General features: G+C 43.1%; 1 protein-coding gene and 1 long non-coding RNA gene across 2 annotated transcripts in view; both read right to left on the minus strand.

Annotated features, from left to right (window-relative positions):
* LOC307203547 overlaps positions 1-13,259 on the minus strand; it is a 117,502-nt gene that overhangs the window by 42,573 nt on the left and 61,670 nt on the right. The window lies entirely within an intron of this gene.
* The window catches only part of LOC307203506 (uncharacterized protein), a 57,009-nt gene that overhangs the window by 1,607 nt on the left and 42,143 nt on the right, over positions 1-13,259 (minus strand). The window lies entirely within an intron of this gene.

Here is a 13,259-nt window from a genome sequence, read left to right on the forward strand (position 1 = left end):
TTTCCCGGACTTGCCTACTCGGAAGTAAGCTGCAGTAGATTACACGCTAACTTGTACAGTATATAAACAAGATTCACGTTTTCGCAAAAAATCCAGACACATTTCCTTTTCATTTCTGTTAGATTTATCTCTTTTTTTAAAAAAAAATAATAATAATTAAAAATCAGATCCACTTTCTTCACCCTACACTGCATTTTTTTAAAAAGAGAACTCTGTCAAAATTATTTACAGTTTGTACTAGTTTTTTAAGCTTCTGATTGAGTCATTCAACCGTTCTAAAGAGATCTTATTCTTTGTTTATTAATAAAAAAGACCATTATGTTCTTATTCATAAAAGTCGGTGTCTTTCATCCTTGTTAAATGAAGTATCTTTTCTTTCGCTATAGAAGATGTTCAGATTTTTCATAATGTGAATGCCGTGTTTATTTTTACTATGGAAATTCGTTTTGTTTCCGTACTTTTAGGGAAGTGAGAGTTATTCCTTTGCTGCTCTGAGATTACATAGGATGGGGTGGGTGTGTAGCGGAGAGGCGGCTGTCTCCACCGAGAAGCGATTTTTGTAAAATATGGAGGTAACCAAGGAAACATACTTTGCTTTTTTAAAAAGAGGCGATAGACTGAATAGTCCAGGATGTGAGTACAGAACCTGCCTTAGAACCAGATTGTTCTGGGAACATGGGCGGGGGGGGGGGATCTGTTTCTCTAATTTCTCAGTTCTCTGCTAACGAAAATTGCTACATTTCTGGTAACAATCGCAATATCAATTATACTATTTCTCCAGAATTCGGGAATGTATTGCTACATACAATTTATATATATATATATATATATATATATATATATATATATATATATATATTGGTAGATGTATGAATTGATTTATACACCGCTCAGTCAACTCCGTATAACTAGGCGATATAACTGCGTAATAATCCACACCCTGACCTAAATTTAGCGTGTGTAATTAATTGCAAGATCATCGGGCATGTTACTCTATGAAAGCGCCATGTAAAATTTATTATGTAATTATAAATAATGCAGAAACGGAAGGACAGGAGAATTTAGAAATAGGCGGATGAAATTCAATCAGTCTAAGTATTAGTGGGGGATTTTTTTGTTTTTTACTTTTAGCACATTCCAATTTCTCTCGCGCGCCCGTGCCTGCCAGTTTTCTATATTAGAGCAGTGCAATCCTGAAGTTAGTCCCACTATGTTATGTTCAGTGGGGCTTACTCCCAGCTAAATGGGCTACAGGATTGCAGCATAAAACTACAGTGGTAGACATGCATAGAATTGTGCTCTAAGCTACATTACTGGAGGAGAATTACTGGTTGGAATGTGATTTAGAATAAATTCCTTCATGGCTGTCCACCAATTAACGAATTTATACTTGATTAAGCACCTGCCTTTCCACCAGTTAATGACTGATTGAAGTGAAATGCATTTTTCATATAGCCAAATATTCAAATCTAGACAAAGTTTTGAGATATTGACCGAAGCATAAAGAGACGTGGGTCCCCCCCCAGGAAATGCCATATTTATATTTTGGTGCCCTCTCAGCCCCAATTCTCTGCTGCAAGAGGGTAATATTTCAATAGAAGACATGCACGCTTCAGTATATCAGGACGTCGAACTTAAAAGTGATCCCTTCAATCTCAACTCCCTCTATGAAAATTTGCCATCTCCAATTAAAATTGGACCCACATCATTAATCAACTAAAAAACTGAGTTGATTAATCTACCCATTAAACCTTCAAGCCCTACAGTTAAGTAATTGTCGAAGGGAAATAGCTCATCCGAAAATCCGCGCTCCTTCCTTCTCCTTTGCTAAACTAATAACGCCTCTGAACAGTTTCTGTGTTACTTTCCTCCAATACCAGGGAAGTAACTGTTTTCAAGTACTTAATAACAAACTGGATTAATGTAATCACCATTCAGCTTGTCACCTGGCATTCCTGCTGAATGGGGGTACCTTCTGTTTGTCTGTTTTTTGTTTTTGTTTTTCCTGGGAGATGGGAAGGGATCATTGCACCACCCAGGACAGAGGGGAACTTTCGGGTGCTGTTATGAGCGTTTCGTCCAGGCTACCTCTGTTGAAATGACGCCCCTTTTAGACTTGTGTAAAATACAGCGCTCCATGGAGGAAACACAAACCTCTGCACCCCTCTTGTTACTCAAGAATATAACTTTAGTTGGGGAGAAGGAGAAGGAGAAGGAGGAGGAGGAGGAGAAGGAGACTTCTACCGGACTGCAAGTCAGTAGTGAGAGCACCACTTTCCCCTTCAGTGCAGGTCTCAAGATATTTCCGCACAAATGTACGTGTTGGCGCATAGACAGTTTTTGCACACGTATTCGCCATGCTACCTGTATCTATTGGTGAGAAAGGCATTCCCAATACACGTTTTGAGTAACTGGTGTCGACCAGGACACCTCATTTTCGAATACAACCACAGACCATGGGCGTAGCCATGGGGGGGGCAGGAACAGCTGCCCCCCAAAATCATTAAAAATCAACAAGAATCAATACAAATCCAAAAGCCTGCCCCCTAACAAAAATCCTGGCCACGCCCATGCCACAGACCATCAAAATCCATGGGTGGCATTCAATGCAGACCCATTCAAGTTAACGGGCACTTATTCATTTCAATGGGTCTTGCAGGTAATCTCACTCTTCTGCGAGAAGAATGCCTTCAAGAGATGCTTTACCTTAGTCATGTAAATTTTTAGAAATGATTTCCTGACACTGTTTTAAAGTATGGTTTGTAAACCCAAAGAGGAATAATACGCTCATACGATTGGAAGTAAGGATTTTTCAGGACATCCCAAAGGTTTCTATCCGGTGTGAGTCCTGCTCATAGTAGAACTATAGAAACTGAAGGATTTAAGTTAGCCATGTCCATTAATTTCAATGAGTCTACTCCAAGTAGGACTAACGTTGGCTGCAACCAAAATATATAGAAATGTTATAATTTGCAATGTAAGGTTTTGCTTCGAACATTGCTGTTTATGTCTGAAGTGTAATCCTTGGGTAGGAAGTATGTATATGCGTTTTTCTAATACATATAAAACCATGCTGTTTTTCACTGTGGGAGCGGGGACTTCTTGTGGGCGACAGATAATATCCGGGGAAGCACCATAGCTCAGTGGTAGAGCATCTGCTTTGCATGCAAAAGATCCTGGGTTCAATTCCCGGCATCTCCACGTAGGGATGGGTTCCTGGTCTGAAACTTGGAAAACCACTGCCAGTCAGTGTAAACAAACTTAAACAATAGTGACCTCGGTGAACCGATGGACTCAATGGACTCAATACAAGGTAGTTTCCTATGTAAGCCAAGCTCAGCTGCGGTACTCTGGCCCTGCAGAAGACACGTCCGTATGTGATCAATCCATCAGGATTTATTAGTCAACTGACCATCATACACACCAAAAGGACCTGTCAAAAAAGCACATAAATACCATATAAAGGCAGCATTGGCACCAGCCCTATCAAGATAAAGAGCAAGTAGCAATTCATCTGATCTACCAAGAGGAACACTTATTGAGGGAAAGAGCAGGCGTTCCTGCGTGCGCCCCTAAGAGATTCAGTTAAAGTGCATTGTCCGACACAGGAGCTTTACAGAAGTAAGAAGTATCCTAAAACCATAGAATTGTAGAGTTGGAAGGGACCACGAGCGTCATCTAGTCCAACCCCCCGCAATGCAGGAATCTTTTGGAGAGGGGGAGGGAGGGCCGTGATTTTTGCGGGGCGGGATATGGTTCCTCTTATCGTATCAGATGACTGGAATCACCCAATGAAGTCCTTTCAAGTAAAAAAGGCGAACACAACGTAAGTTGCTTATGGAACTCCCTGCCACAGGATGTGATTATGACTATCAACATATGTGAAATTTTTTTTTAAGGATTAGACAAATTGCTGAAGACAGGTCCAGACCTATAGGGAAATTGAATAGCAGATCCTGGGGAAAGACAAAAGCAGAATGTTGCTGCCTATAAACTTCCACATCCATCCTTCAGACTTCTGGCGGAGCAAGGATAGAGGACTAAATGGCCATTTATTCCAGTTAGGGCCATTTTTACGCATCGCATTTTACAATCATATTCGAAACGAATAATTAAATATACAGCATCCCATTTACCCCTCTTTAATTTATGCATGGGGTATTTTTATCATTATAAATATCTAAGCATGTGCAAATTTGCACATTGGTATTAATTTGCAAAATAGGCTTCAAAAATGCCGCATCACAAACACTGAGAAAACGGTGCGTGGGGTATGTTGCCTTTTCTGTTGGTTTTGGTCACGAATGATCCGTCTACTTAAAAACGAACTTGTATATTCTCCTGGGTTTGCCAAGCGCTTGAACGCAAAGTGTTAGTTCACACGTGCGTGGACATCGATTGAGTTATATCCCCTTGACTGTGTACTAACATTGGGGGTTGGAACACTGCGTTTGAGAGGAGGAATATGCAAGTTCGACCGCCTGTGTCCCATTCAGACGCACAGGTCCTTACAATCATACACGCACGTCTGTATCAAGCCTGAAACACACAGTCTTGGATTTGTGGTCCTATGCTTGCAAGCCGAGGTGCAATGGGACATGATCCATTCCGACCCCCGGAAATCCAATTGATTTTAATAGACACGTGCTTGATTACTTCCCACTCAAATCAATGGAACTGACCAGTGCGCAGCTTTAGGTGGTCCTCCTGCATTATACAAGAGCTCCCCGCGACCCCACCCCATAAACTGTAGTAATTTCAGATCCTCCGAGGATGATCGCTGGAATGCCTTTCATTTACGGCAGGAATAGCAAGCAGGGATAGCTAAGAGGCGCATGTACAGTATGAATCCTGCCCTTAATTGACAAAACACGCACACTTTATGTTGTGTATTGGGCTCTCCTTGAATTAATAGCCTGGCCGATCCTTGGATCTCGCCAGACACGCGTCTCTCAGGGAGGAGGAAGCCAATGTCAAAGAGCCCTTGTCCATTTAATTTCGTCCAGTTTCACTCTGGAAATGTCATTTTCTTTTTGAAATCTCTCTGCAGAGCCCTCTGGGACTCTGCCACGATCCTTGCAGGCCGGCACAAGAAGGCTCGGGAACACACCTGACCAGGTGAGAGCCAGCCATGGGGTTTTCTCGGGCTAGGGGTCGAATTCACACCACATCGCAACAGACGGTCTGCCTTAAAGCAGGAAGGGAATCGCCTAAGTTGAAAAACAGCAAGAAAAGGCCCGCAGCTCTCGCTAAGGTTTCAAACGGTGCAGATTTGCTCTGGAAGGGTTTGGTGTCATTTTTGGTAGGTCTCACTGGAAATCTTTGTTGTGGCCTCGTTTCTGTGGTGGTGGCTACCACCAAGGAGCGAGGGAAGAAGACCGCAAGGCGGATGGAGAAGGGTCTCCTTTTAACATATAATTACACTCGTCTTTTCTCCTGAGCAGTTTCTAGCAAGCTTTGCCGATTCTTCCACCCTCTGCAACCGCTCTCGTCTCTCTGCTCCCCAGATATCCAAAGCTGGTTGTTTTGTTTAATTAAACTCAATGTCAGCTTTAATTTTCCGCCCGGCTGGCTCGCTATGCCTTTATAGGAATTAACATTTTGTTTATATATGTCATTGCACTTTGTATAGACTGGCGCGTTTTTGCCGAGGGGAGAGGCGATTTCTTTACAGTACTGTAGATGGACCGCCCTGGAGAAAGCGAGGCCTAGCGCAACTTGCATACGGGAAGGGCGATTTCGAGGCTTTGGGCATTGCGGGGTGCGGGTGGTGCGTGAGAGTGGCCTTGATTGCGCCCCACTCCCGGCAGAAAAACCACTGTGGCCGGTGTAGATAAAGGCGAGGAGCGGGGAGAAGGAAGTCAAATATACCCATTGCCAATTGCGCACGAAGGATCTGCATTTTTCTGTGCTGTTTTAGTTAATCTGGAGCAGCTGCCACGCCTGTATTCCGTATTCAAAAAAATGCTAGCACTGGCCTGTAATCCAATGCAAGGCTTCCAAATAAGAAGGTATAGGGATTGGACTGCAAAACGCCCTTAATGCGAAGGATGCAACAATCCACTTACCTATTTATTTACAAATGAGACAAATTCACCACAAAGTAGCACGGCAGGTTACCACCACGTAGTTAAAGCATGCAATATTTAAACAATTTAAAATGGACCACAGATCGTTTACTAGGCAATAGAGGTGGATTCACAAAAACCATGCAAATTTTGGCCTGGGTGAAGAGGTCCATCTTGACCCCCATTCTACCACCGGTCTTGGGGTTCAGATTGTGGACTCCTCCAGACTGGGTTTGTTCATTTGCTTGCAAAGATATTTGGAAACACATATTTGAGCACATCCATGGGCTCCCTAGCCAATGGGAACAGTCAGGGCCAGATTTAGGTTTGATGAGACCCTAACCTACTGAAGGTAATGAGGCCCTTTATATGTCAAGCTGTCCTTTGTCAGCAACAAATTGTTGCTGTTTTTTGTGTTGAATAGGTCCTATATGCTATGTGGTAATTTATGGACCTAATAGGTATCTAAAGCCATTTGCACATGCAGAATGTAGGCACCCTATATATAGAAATGAGCAAACCAGTGATATTTTAGGGAGCCAGCTAGCAAGCAGAACCCATTACTTACATCATAGGAGCCTATACAACACAAAACACTGTTGTAGTATGTAGGTTTTATTTTAATTTTATTTTTTATCATATATTTTGGAAATGCACATCCAGTTTTTTTCTTTAAATTTTTTGGGGCCCCCAAGAGAGTGGGGCCCTAAGCTATAGCTTGTTTGGCTTATACATAAATCTGGCACTGGAAACAGCAGAGACCTAGATGACAGCAAAGCAAAAAAGCTTTGAGCAAAACCTTGATGGTGGTGGAAGAGAAGGTGGAACAGAGGCAGTGCTCCTGTCATTATCCTGTCTGTTATGGGTAGAAGATCCCTCATTGCCACCATACCGAAGTCAGGTGCCACCTTTTAAGGGCAGTACAGGCAGTCCTCCTCCACAGGGTGCCAAGCCAAGGGGTGCAAAACTGAGGAGACCCATCATTGAGAAGATTCATTTGGGGGCACCAAGTTTTGGTCTTGTCATATTACGGAAGATGAGCAAAGTCTGCCCTTGTGCATGGACTGCTAGAGAATCTTAAAGCACAGACTGAGAAGCAACCATCAGAAGACATCTACTTCAAACCTCTTTGCCACTTTGTCTGAAAATATAATGCACAAGGCTTCATTGGAAAGATGCTCGCTAGCCAGACAGATGGTTTAGGAGACAGAGGTCCTTGTTGTTGTTGTTTCTTGCTTCCACTTGGAGGTGGGGAAGGGGCTTCCTGGAAGATCCTATCATATTATTATTATTATTATTATTATTATTATTATTATTATTATTTCCCCAGCCACTCTGGGCAGCTCCCAACAAAATATTAAAAACACGGTAAAACATCAAACATTAAAAACTTCCCTAAACAGGGCTGCCTTCAAATGTCTTCTAAAAGTCAGATAGTTGTTTATTTCTTTTATGTCTGATGGGAGGGCGTTCCACGGGGTGGGTGCCACTACCGAGAAGGCCCTCTGCCTGGTTAGAAGTGAAATCCACAAAAACCAATGAAAAACTCGTGCGGAGTAGATTTGTAATGTTCTTTTTGAGGAAAGGTGGCATACAAATAAAATGATGACGGTTATGATATTTTTGCTGCCATGAATTGGGTTTTTGGGAAGAGTGTTTCCGTAATTACGCCTTTAGGCACTTCCAGACTAGACAATTCTCCAATCCCAGTAAATCAGCCAATTATCCCAAAGCTATTTTTGCCACAAGTGCACATCTTGATTTCATTCTCCTGAAACCTCTAATCATCACTCCTTCTCCTTCCCCTTCATATTACTCTCCAGTTGTTCTTGTTCTTGTTGCTGTTTGTTGTTTTGTAGTCTTTAGCTTAAAGTTTGCAATGGCCAGCTTTATAGTGGGGAAGACTACAACCATAACATGCAGTCCTATTCAGGTTTACTCATAAATAAGTTCTATCATTTTCAAAGGGAAAGAATGATTATCTCCTAGCCATAGGTGTGTGCCACAACACCTATCAGTACACCTTTGGGTGTACCATAATGTCAGTGAGGATTGTTCTGAATAAAATGTAATTTGAAATCCATATTTCAAGTATACTGTCAGTGCCTTCACCCCTGCTGATAATGCAGATTCACTGATGGATATAAGTATAGCTAAAATACTACACATTGGGTGCAATCCATCTCCCACTCTGTTAGTAAATAATAATAAATAAATAAATAAAATATTACGTGCAATTCATCTTCCAAGTGGCTTGAGTCATGTTCATTTTATAATATGTCTAGAGTGGTTCTGTTGTGTCTTGCATTTCCCTAAAGACTGATGTGGCTGAGCTAATATGGTCTTCTGAAAACTGCAGAAGACTTGCTGCCTTGTTTTGAGATGGAACAAGTGAAGGCTAGCACCGTATGATGTTCACCTTCCCCTGCAACTTTGTATGAGTTTGGAAGCTAGAGCAATGTTAAGCTTCCTGAGACCAGAGTCTGCAACGGAAAACACAGGAAGGGAAGAACAAAGACCTTTGTGGTTCCCCTTAAGTCCCCTTAACTGCTCTTCCCCTTCATTTCTTAAGGTCTGTGTTGCCAGTTTGTCCTGTCCATATCTAATTGTGGGATTTCCAGCCCAAATCACAAAGGCATGGGTTTCCTGCTACACATGGAATAGTTCAATTACTAGAGCAGGAGACTCTTGAACACAAGGTCATGGGTTCAAACCCCACAAGGATCCCTTCTTACTATATGATTCTATGATTGCCAGACTCATAGTTTCTGAATCAACCCTGAAGGTATATCTTTACTGTTTTGGTGGGAATTTCTAACAAAAGAGATAATCCCATGTATTTCCTTCCTGTCGGAGCTCTCTCTCTCTCTCTCTAGACACCGATGTGAGCAAACATACATGTCTGGCCTCTCCTCAGAGCCCAGGCTCCATTTTGGATACTCATTCTGTATTTCCATGACCAAGAAGTATTTCCACCTACATACTAAAGGGTAAAGGGACCCCCTGACCATTAGGTCCAGTCGTGGCCGACTCTGGGGTTGCGGCACTCATCTCTCTTTATTGGCCGAGGGAGCCGGCGTACAGCTTCTGGGTCATGTGACCAGCATGACTAAGCCGCTTCTGGCAAACCAGAGCAGCACACGGAAACACCATTTACCTTCCCGCCAAAGCGGTACCTATTTATCTAATTGCACTTTGATGTGCTTTCAAACTGCTAGGTTGGCAGGAACCTGCATACTACGTTGATGTATTTGCTGCCTGGATTGAAATATAAGTAAACAGTTTTGTTTTTACTAAAATGGGTGGTTCATCCTTAGCAATGGGGACAGAATGGGGAAAGGTCAGCAGACCACAAATAATCAGGGATAAAAAGCGTAACTGTCTAATTCTTAGCTTTCAGTAAGCTGCAAAAGAACGTAAGTGTTTCTACTCTGCTAAAAGGGCTTCACGGCCTGTTTTATATCTGCTGTGACAATCTCCTCACCCTTCTTGGTCTCCCCAGGAGAGGTATGAAGAGGGTGGAGGAGAAATTGGCATCCCACAGGTGCAACTGCTTCATGGGGCAAGACCTACCAAAGAAGAGTTGTTGGGCTAATTGGACCTGAAACCCTGGTGCAAACCCTGTTTTTTTCTAATAAAGAGTTAACTCCACTTACTTTGTGTGATATACTGCTGGCTTGCTCTAGTCTCTCTCTCTCTCTCTCTCTCTCACACACACACACACACACACACACACACACACACTTCTGTCCTCCACCCAAGCAAGGAAACAGTGTTGTGAGAATTCAAGGACACATCCCAGCCCGTCCAAAACACTCAAGGAAGATGCAAAGTAGAGCCTGCAAGGGGTATGGACCACAGAAAGGTTGAGAAGGAGGTGTAGCAGATTCAGAAAGAGAGACCTTGTATCAGATAGAGAGGCTTGGAGGGGCACATTTGGCCCCCAGACCTGAGGCTGCCACCCCTGGGCTCACGGAATCCCAGGGTGAATCTAAGGCTGATACAGACTTGAAGTGCGCACTTCTGCCAGAGTGACGCTTGGACTGGTCCTGGGTGGAAGCAGCAATCTGAGCCCTTTCCTTGGTCAAAGGGGATGGTAGGCCTGCTATAAGTTGTGTTTTCTTCTGGGAACATTTCTCTGCTTCGATGGGTCCCCAGAAGGACAGGAAAGATGCCAGGCAGAGCCCAGATATCTCCTTGCTTGAATGGCTTGTCTTCATCTCTGGGGGGAGGCAAGAAGGAGCCAGAGAGCAAAAGAGGCACCCGCATGGTGCAACATGCCAATCACTTGGCAGGGGCAGAGCATCCTGCTGGCTCTTCTCACTATCGGTCCTGAACAGGCAGCTTCTGCACAGCAGCAGGTTGGAGTAGAAGGCTAGCCATGAATAAACACAAAACACCACTTATACACTTGCACAAAACCCCCTCTGCGCGTAGGATTACTGAAAACTACTGGTGAGAATGCTCTGAGAAAGGGGTGCTCTTTAAGCAGGTTTGGTGGCGTGTTGAGAACAGGGATGAGTGGATCTCTCCATTTCAGTTTCCCTCAGGCTCCATCTGCACTATACAGCTAAAGCAGCATCGTACACAGCTTCCCACAAAGAATGGCTCCCATCCATCATCAGCTGGGATAGCTCAGTAGAGCATGTGATCTCAGGGTTGTGGGTTTAAGCCCCACATTGGGCAAAAGGGTTGGTCCCTTCCAACTCTACAATTCCATGATGCTATGATCGGACTGTGGTTTGTTAAGGGTGCTGAGAGTTGTTTGGACTGCAGACTCCCCATTTCCCCTCCCAGAGCTACAATTCCCAGAGTTTCCTATGAAGAAGTAGTGCTTGTTAAACAATGTGGGATGTCATCCATTGGAGAGGTCAAATACAACATCCCTTGTTTCCCTAGAGTGGACACAGACAGGGGGTGTTACTCCAGCCAAGGTAGAATTTCCTGTTACACCTGGTCTGGAGCACCCTCCCCCTCCATGTGACCAGGCAGGTGGGCATGACCCTTGCAGACCCTACTAAGGGGCCAGTCATGCAGCCATCTCTCTCTTGATGCTCCTCTCTTCCATTTTGGCCACTGCTCCTTGTACATCTGATGCTGTCTGCAGGCTCTCTGCCAGCAGCACATGGGCCCATCCTTACAACAATGTAAGCTACACTGTATCTGTAACTACAAGCTAAAGCCTGCCTTCAGGGATCATACTGTGAACTGAATGTGAGTAAACTTTTCATTACTTATAAGGAAGACTCTTGTGTCTTTATTATTTTTGGGGGGGATCAAAGGGATCTTACCAGGAATATACTGTAATCTGGGCATGCCAGATTGGATTGCTTAATTAAAGATATTCAACCGAATCTGCAACTAGCTTCTTGCTGTGTAAAGGAGAATGAGCTCTGCTATATATAACTCACTAGCGTGAAAGGGGAAGGATAATATTTAATCAATATATCCTCTCCTACTACCCACAACATTCCCACAAACAACTCTAGGTACAGCAGCTCTGGGAGAGGAATAGGGGGCTCCCAACAGCTCACAGCACCTTTAACAAACTACAATACCCATAATTCTTTGGAGGAAATCATGACTGTTTAAAGCGCTATCATTGCACTTTAAACGTATGGTGTGAATGTGACCCGAGTCAGACCACTGGTACACCTGGCCTAGTATTTCTTTCTCTGACTGGCAGCAGCTCTTGCAAGGTCTCAGGCAGATATCTTGCTGCTAGAGAAGGAAGGACTTGCCAATATTGTTTCCCCTGTTTTTCCAATCTTAAATTAAATTTCCGCAGCCATTTGCAGTTGTTTTTTTAAAAATCCTCACGAAATTGCACCCACAATTTCTTGCTGATTTCTCCTAATTAAACACATTCGTATATGCAGTTTCAACCAGTGCACATAGTTGGCAGACAATTTCCCCTAATATAATGCATGTTTGTACATTGTTTTCATGAATATATTTATTCTTATGCACACTATCCCCTACCATGCATTTTTGCAAACATATGTTGGAGAACTGCATTTCCTAATTCAGATAAGTATGAACTTCAAAGGGATAGTGTTTTGGTTCAAATACTGTTTCAGAAAGTGCAAAATTTGATAGCTTCAGCTTTAATGGGACCTTAGGTGAAGGGTAGGTAAATCATCATCTGAATTGAATTTCTCCTCCATCCCCTGCATGCTACTTTTATTTATTTATTGAAGTTATACCCTCCCTTTTCTCAAAGGTGCTCAAAGTGACATATATAGTCCTCCTCTACCCCTTCCTCCTCCTGCTCCTGCTATTTCTCACAACAACTCCATAGTGTAGGTTAGCCTGAGAGACTAGGGCTGGCCCAAGGTCACCTAGTATGCATCATGGCTAAGTGGAGGTTTGATCTCTGGTCTCCCAGGTCCTATTCCAGCACTCTAATGAGGTCCAGCTCTGAGGGCCTTCTGGCAGTTCCCTCATTGCAAGAAGCAAAGCTACAGGTAATCAGGCAGAGGGCCTTCTTGGTAGTGGCGCCCGCCCTGTGGAACACCCTCCCATCAGATGTCAAAGAGATAAAAAACTACCTGACATTCAGAAGACATCTGAAGGCAGCCCTGTTCAGGGAAGTTTTTAATGTGTGACATTTTAGTGTATTTTTTTGTCTTTGTTGGGAGCCACCCAGAGTGGCTGGGGAAACCCAGCCAGATGGGTGGGGTACAAATAATAAATTATTATTATTATTATTATTATTATTATTATTATTATTATTATTATTATCGCTAAACACACTGGCTGCCTTTGACATCCTTTTAACTGAAGATGCCAGGAATGAACTTGGAACCTTCAGCTTGTAAACTAGGTGCTATACCCACTGAGCTATGACCTTTCCATGGGGATAAAATAGCCCTAGAAGAGTACATAAGGCTTCTGTTGAACACTGACCAGCTTTAGATGAGTACCTGCCTTTTCTTATCTACCTTACAGGATTTCTCACAGTAGGAAATATATCCACTTAGCAATGAGTTCCCCAAATTACTGACAACCAATCATTCTTACCCAAGCAGCCATTTTTAGTGGTAAATATTTTAAGCATACAAAGCAAATGAATAGGTTTCCTTAATAAAATGATTAATACAGAAAGGCCTAGCTGGCTATGCATAATTCATAGGCGGGGAACAATGGGGAATTAGACTTTTACTCGCCGTCTCTACAAAGACAATTATG

The sequence above is a fragment of the Podarcis cretensis genome (assembly GCF_951804945.1).
Source record: "Podarcis cretensis genome assembly, chromosome: 14".
NCBI classification, from domain to species: Eukaryota; Metazoa; Chordata; class Lepidosauria; order Squamata; family Lacertidae; genus Podarcis; species Podarcis cretensis.